General features: G+C 38.7%; 1 protein-coding gene across 1 annotated transcript in view; it reads right to left on the bottom strand.

Moving 5' to 3' along the window:
- Positions 1-1035, bottom strand: part of fat2 (FAT atypical cadherin 2) — a 121304-nt gene extending 120269 nt beyond the window's left edge. Inside the window, exon 1 of the mRNA XM_042492869.1 lies at positions 819-1035. The gene's annotated coding sequence lies outside the window, so the exon portion shown is untranslated. The remainder of the gene's footprint in view (positions 1-818) is intronic.
- Positions 1036-7752: the final 6717 nt, after the last annotated feature.

Below are 7752 nucleotides of genomic sequence, written 5' to 3' on the forward strand. Positions count from 1 at the left end.
TAGAAAACATTTTGGCATTTTGTTTTTTAGAGATTTTTAAAGAAGACATTTTGCAGATTCTTTTTTATTTCAGAGATTTTTGTTTTTAAATTAGGCATTTTCTTATTTTTTGTTTTCATTTTTATGGATTTAAAATATCTTTTTTTTTCTTTTTCATATTTGGTAATTTTTAAAATTTAAAAAATGGGACAATTTTTAAAATTAAATTATTTTTAATTTTTATTATTATTATTATTTTTTTTTTTAAGAGAACACTTTTGCAGGTTTTACAGAAATTTGGCAACTTTTCAAAGAAAACATTTTGGCAATTTTTTTTATTCTTGAAAAAGTTTTTGGCCGTGATAAATGCTGTCATTTTTGGTGATTTTTATAGAAAACATGTTGAGAAGGCATGTCTCTGACAGTCCTTGAACACATTATTTGTTATACAGGTTTGTGAAACAAAATTCCATAACTTTTTAAAAACTTTCAGGGCAAATATCTAGTTTTTCCAAAACTTGTAAATTGCTATTTGCAAATTCCATGACTGTTCCAGGTTTTTCAGGAGCATATGAACACCTTTTATCAGGAGGCCTCAGATACACACTGTAACTGCAGGATGATGACATGAGAATCATAATGTGCAAAAACTTCATTATTTTCCAGCAGTTGTCTGATTTATGTGCTGCAGGAAGAGTTCTTCCTCTGTGGCGCTCTGTTTACACACTCCTGCGCAGTGTTTGGTGATATTAACACTAAATAGTGGCGTTGTGCTCCACAGTACACAGCAGAGTGAAGTGGAGTGAAGCGCCGTGCACGGTGAACGACAGAAAACTCACCTGAGCTCCAGCTGAGCGACTCTCCAGGAATATCTGTTCTCCTCACACTGAAGGAACTTTAACAATCCTCTGACAGCACGGCGGCCGCCGCTGTACTCCCATAGTGCTTTGGTGTAAAGTCCATGTGAAAAAAAAAGCAGAAAAGAGTCGATGAGCAACACACACACACACACACACACACACACACACATACGAGTGCGTTTCGACTGACTTCAACTTCAGCGTCTTCAGAGGCTCTGAAGCAGAGAGCTGCTGAGACACCTCAAACACTCCCTCAGGAGTCCCATCTCCACCCACTTCTCACACCGTCCCTCCTCTCTGTCTCTCTCTCTCACACACACACACACACACACACACACACACACACACACACCCTCCATTTGCCCAGATTTTGTGGGCTGGTCTCCCCCCTCTCTTGCCTGAAGGCTCAGGCCTTTGGGCTTCAGCCAGGACTGAGCGACCAGGGTGAGCGCATGTGTTGTGTGTGTGTGCATGCGTGTGTATTTATGTGTGTGCGTGCGTGTGCATGTGCGTGCTGATATCTCTCTGCAATATGTTAATTTATTTAGCTTGATTTAATACAGAACTTTTTCCTCAAAGTGTCGTTTTGCAGGCGTAATTGTAAAAGCACAAAATAAAGCTCATTCAACACACACTTTTAAAAACAAAGTCTTTCATATAACGCAGCAAGTTCAGCGTGAGGAGACCTGATTCTAGAGAAATCTCATCGCACACGTGAGCTGAAATGTATCATTATTCTTAAGTTTATCCAGGAGCCTAATCCAGAGCCTGTCACAAACACTGAGTGTTTGCATTCCTGCTGCCTTCCTGAACAGATCTGGTTTTGGTTTGTGCTTATGAATGTGAGAAGCCTTTTACCAAGAACTGACATGACAAAATCCAACCAGTGTTGATATTTAGATTTCATCAGACATGGTCGAGTACAAATCCCAATTCCAATGAAGTGGCATGTTATGTAACACGAAAATAAAAACAGAATATAATGATTTGGGAATCCTTTTCATCTTATATTCAGTTGAATACACTACAAAGACAAGATATTTAATCTTCAAGCTGATAAACTTTTTTAGTTTTTTTGCAAATATTCATTTTGAATTTAATGCCTGCGACATGTTCCAAAAAAGCTGGGACAGGGGCGTGTTTACATCTGTGTTACATCACCTTTCCTTTAAACAACACTCGGTAAGCGTTTGGGAACTGAGGACACTAATTGTTGAAGCTTGTAGGTGGAAGTCTTTCCCATTCTTGTTGATGTACGACTTCAGTTGCTCAACAGTCCGGGGTCTCCCTCGTCATATTTTGTGCTTCATAATGCGCCACATATTTTCAATGACAGACAGGTCTGGACTGCAGGCAGGCCGGTCTAGTACCCGCTCTCTTACTACGAAACCACGCTGCTGTCACATCTGCAGAATGTCTTGCTGAAATAAGCCAGAAAAGGATGTTCCTTAGATGGCAGCATATGTTGCTCCAAAACCTGTATGTACCGTTCAGCATTAATGGTGCCTTCACAGATGTACAAGTTACCCATGATGCCAGGGCCACTAACACATGCGCTGATCACAGTCTGGATGGAGGCGTTTCTGGGTGTTGTTGATATATGGCTTTGCTTTGTGTGTTAGAGTTTTAACTTGCACTTGTAGACGTTGCGACGAACTGTGTTAACTGACGGTGGTTTTACGAAGTGTCCCTGAGCCCACGTGGTAATACCCTTCACAGAATGATGTCGGTTTTTAACGCAGTGCCGTCTGAGGGCTCAAAGGTCACAGGCATTCAGTGTCGGTTTTCGGCCGTGCCGCTCACGTGCAGAGATTTCTCCAGATTCTCTGAATCTTTTGATGATATTATGGGCTGTAGGTGATGAAATCCCTAAATCCCTTGCAATTGTACGTTGAGAAACGTTGTCCTTAAAGCATTGGACTATTTGCTCACGCAGTTGTTCACTGAGTGTTGAACCTCGCCCCATCCTTGCTTGGGAACGACTGAGCCTTTCGGGGATGCTCCTTTTATCCCAAATCGTGACACTTACCTGTTTCTAATTAACCTGTTCACCTGTGGAATGATCCAAACAGGTGTTTTTTGAGGATTCCTCAACTTTCCCAGTCTTTTGTTGCCTCTGTCCCAGCTTCTTTGGAGCGTGTTGCAGGCTTCAAATTCAAAATGAGTGAATATTTGCAAAAAAACAATACAGTTTTATCAGTTTGAACATTTAATATCTTGTCTTTGTAGTGTAAATAAACACACACAAATATAGGTTGAAAAGGATTCGCAAATCATTGTATTATGTTTTTATTTACGTTTTAAACAACGTCCCAACTTGACTGGAACTGGGGTTTGTAAATCTGTTCCACAGTCATTTTCATTCGGATAGTTACACCATCTTTCGCACTGATCTCCATGTTAAAGGTGGAGGAGCTGTGATTTACAGTGCAGTTAAATAAAGGTTAGAAAAACACATATTTATCTATTTTTCTGCAGATATTTTTGGGCCTTTTTTTTCCTTTAACATTTTTAAAGAAAAAATGGCGATTTTTTTCTTTACAAATTTATATAATAATTCATTTTTTCCTTTAACAATTTTTGGTAATGTGATTTTTTAATACTTTTTTATGATGTTTAAGAAAACAGTTTGGCTTTTTCTTTCTTTTACCATTTTTGGCCATTTTTATATAAACAAATTTAGCAATTTCTTTTTTTTTTTAATGATACCATTTATCACAGTCAAAAACTGTGACAACAGAAATTATATTTGGATTTTCAAATATGTGTCAGTCAATAAATGAATTAACTTCCAGTTGAAAAAACAATATCACATGCATTTTGCATCACTGACCGACCCAGGTGTGACCATGTGACCCTCTTTAGGGTGTGACCATGAGACCCTGCAGTAGCTCACTGCAGGATACTTCAGATCATCTCACCCTAATGGAGGGGGAAGGGTTAATTAGCTGTTGTGGTTTAGTTGCAGCAGAGAATCAGCAGTCTTTGTGTTGTTGTTGTGTAAACAGCATAAATAAACGGCGTGCATGCAGCTCTCTAACTGCTCGCCTCGGGCCGTCACCGCGGGTACAAACACAACAATGTGAGCGCTGATATCTCATCGACAGTATGTGACTGAATTTAGAGACATTCGGTTCATTTCTGTCTTATCAGGAGTCAGGCAGCGAAGAATGACAGACCTGAGGCAAAGCTGGCAGCCGGCTCTACGCTATAAAAAAGATCTACAAGATAATTAGTCGTTATACTGAAGCAGCAGGACAAAGACTTTATAAAGAGGTAATTCTTCATAGTAATAAATAATGGAATAATAATGTTTTTTCATTTTCTTTATGCGCCTGAGAACAAAATGTGTTGTAATTCCAGTCTTTGATTTTCTCCTGTCAGGAAAATTCAACATCAACAGCATAATAAACCTGCTACAAACTTTTATTTATTCATTTATTTTCCGTTTTCAGTTCCTTGTTAGGTAATTTTCTTGATTTTTACACAATACTGTTTTCATGGGTTGGATTTTTTTTTGTTTGTTTGGGGGGTTCTTTTTTTTCCTTTTTTCTTTTGCTTATTTTCGGGTCATGTCTTGTAAAGTAGCTTGTTGCCTTCTCATGGTTTTGAAAGAAATCAAACCAATTTTCTCAGGTTTCAAACGGTTAACAGAAGCTGTTCTGCTTATTTTCTCATTTTATTTTTAATCTAAAAAAAAAAACCTCATGATGCATTTCTCCTGCGCTGCGTTCATGGTCCCACAAAGACATTCGAATGTAGAGAGGGTAAATTTTGATTAAAGTTTTTTTTTTAAAAAAAGGGCGCATGCACACAAGACCAAAAATAAAAAACATTTTATAAAATTAAAAAAGGAAGCTGAAACCATCCATCAACATCAAATCAGCATCTAAAGATATCTTTTTAACTCGTGACATGCTTCATGTAGAAAATACCTTCACACATTTATTTGAAGTGCTCAGTTTTAGATCTTCTGTGTGTGAAAACATGACAGTAGCATGTTTACACTCGACAACAAAAAAAACACGTCTGTATTAACCCTTAGGGCTCGCTTTAATCACACACACTCATAACGCTCTGCGCACAAAATGTACTTTTTTAAAATCAGACTATGAAATATACTATACATTAATATTGTTTTCTACTTTTACTGAGTTTACTTTTTTAACCAGTATCAGTCCTGATCACAAATATGAAATATTCTTTAATTTTTTGAATTTTAACCCTTTAAATACAAGGTTTTTGTTATGATGCCACTATGTTTTCAGATGGAAAAAAAAAGATTTTAAATGTATTACATGCTAAGTCTTTTTTTTGTTTTGCTGCTGACAGTCTGGGATATGTCAATGATTAGCAGCTACATTGATGGAAATAGCATGTATTTTCTCCATATGCCAAATATGGAAAAAAGTCTTATCGCGATAATTTTTTTCATATCAGTTGATATCAATATATATCACGATATACATCAAATCATTATTTCTGTCAAGCTTAAAGGTTCCTTTTACTCCGAAGTGAGATATGAAGTTATCATAAGGTAAATTTTGGTTTAAATATTTGCTTTCTGTCAGACATTGAACATGACAAATATACTGTAGAACAGGCATCATGTCCGCGCTGGAGCGTCTAAGAATTTAGTTTCCACAGTGTATTTTAGACTTATTGTAGGAGCTGAGCTGGAAATTCGCTGATTACACTCAAATACACAATCTGGACTACATTTATGCCATATGCATGAACACAGCCAAAATTATTAAAAAAAAAAGAAGAGGAATGAAAGCGCCTAGAATGCACCAAACAGTCCCTAAGGGGTTAAACGGGGTACTATCCCTTTAAAGCTGAACAGAAGGTGAGCAGAAGCTTCCCTGAGGGTCCCTGTTCAATATTTCCAGGCCAAGGTGGAGATGATACAGAGGAGAGAGAGAGCACATGGACCTGTGGAGAGAGAGAGGGAGGAGGAGGAGGAGGGGGGGGGGGGGGGATGATGGAGAGAAAATCTGTAAAGAGGGAGATCAATGGAAAAAAACAGAGAAAGTGCGGAGGTGGAGAGGGTTAGAGAGAGGTGAGAAAGGGGAGGATGACGGAGGTAAACATGTGAAGCAATGCTGATGAAGAACGAGTGACTGCGAGGAATGTGAGGAGGGAAAGAAAATACCAGGAAGAGGGTGAAGAGAGGAGATAAAGAGGAGGTGGAGGAGGAACAGAAAGCAGCGAAATTAATAAAAAAAATGTCTGTGAGATACAAAGAGATGGACAAAGAGGAGGAGGAGGAGGAGGAGGGCCGGTCCAGAAATAAACACCGACAGAAGGTGGGCACGGGGCCACCGGCAGCAGGTGAACCTGAGCCGGAGCAGGAGAGCCTGGAGGAAATGAAAATCCACCTCACGTAACCTGCTGCTCACACTGCTCCATCCACACCGCTCTACGTTTACATTAACCCCTGAGGCGCCTCTCTGCCCGCGCTCCGGCCTGACCGACACGCCACAACAACGTCTCCGCAAATTAAGACATCAAACACTTCAACAATTTCAGATTCTGCTGTTTTGTCCTCCTCGTGGTGGTTTTTGTTTTTAAATATTTGACAGACGCACAAACCGATGAGTGGAGAGGAAACAGAACGATTTAGAGGAAAACCATTTATCCAGTATGTCGGTGGCACTTCATATTCGGTTAGACAAACTAAGCATTATTTTATTTTTTGATATTTCATATTACCACCACATGATGTGCTTAAAATGAACACTTTAAAGTTTCTTTAAAGGTCCAGTTTGTAGTATTTAAAAGGAGATTCTAGCCGGGTTTCCATTGCACATTTGTGCAAAATTTAACCAATATTTTAGAAATGTTAATAAAACACAATTGCGAGCTGACTGTGTTTCCTCTGAGTGATGCTGTGCAGCTTCTCCTCTGGTGATAACAGCCCAGTAACCATGGCGATGGATGTTCAAAACATCAGCAGCTTCATTTCTATTGCAGCCACCGCACTAGCCGTCATTATTTCCAATCCAAGGCCACGTAGGCGTGTTATGGAGCCATGATGGAAAGGCGAGCCCCTTATATGTGGGAGCGGCCACGTGTGAGGGATTTCTGGGAGATGTAGTCCACGATTTCACAGAGGAATTGTGGATTCAAAACTTTCTCAGAGTTATGTGATGCAATAACAGCTCTTGTAGCTCCTGCTGCTTCATGAGGGAGCCAGTTCCAACTAGGGGTTCGATTACTGGAGTTGATATTTGGCATTTTGACTATTTGTATCAGCGTTTTATTTTGATGATCGCCGATAAAATTAGTTAAAAAGTGCAAAAAAATTGGCAGCATGGGAGGATCTTTCACTTTCTAAAACCTTAGAGAGAGATTTTTATTTATTGCTTTTTTAATTAAATTTTCATTTGTCTATTGAAAAAAAGTTGCTGGAAACTTGCTGTATGTGATGTTTAAAAATTTCAGTATAAGCTTAAGACATTTAAACAAAGTTTTGTGTTGGAGATTTTTAGTTTCATTGTAAATGCATATCAGTTCCAAATATCGGTCTTATTACCGACTAAAAAGCAAACCAATTTAGGTAAAGCCTTCGTTACTTTCCAAAATCCACCTCTTCACATCTGCAAAAAATCAATCTACTGCACAGCACTTATTTAAAAAGAAAATGCGTCCTTTTTAAAACTGGTTGACTGTTTTTACTGTTGTAAAGGGCACCAGGAGCAAAGGCAAGGAACTGAGCTTTCATCCAAACTAAACTGTGGCTGCTGTGTAAACTGTGTGCCAAATTAATCAGAGCACAAAAGACCAAACTGCCTCTTTAATTATCACACAGACTCTGAAAATTCTGTGGGAAACACTAACCAGTTACTGACAGGCAGTGTAGAATATAAAAGGCTGTTTATTTAAACTGAGTCCGACAGGCTTAGTATTA

This window comes from Plectropomus leopardus, chromosome 9, assembly GCF_008729295.1.
Source record: "Plectropomus leopardus isolate mb chromosome 9, YSFRI_Pleo_2.0, whole genome shotgun sequence".
NCBI lineage: Eukaryota > Metazoa > Chordata > Actinopteri > Perciformes > Serranidae > Plectropomus > Plectropomus leopardus.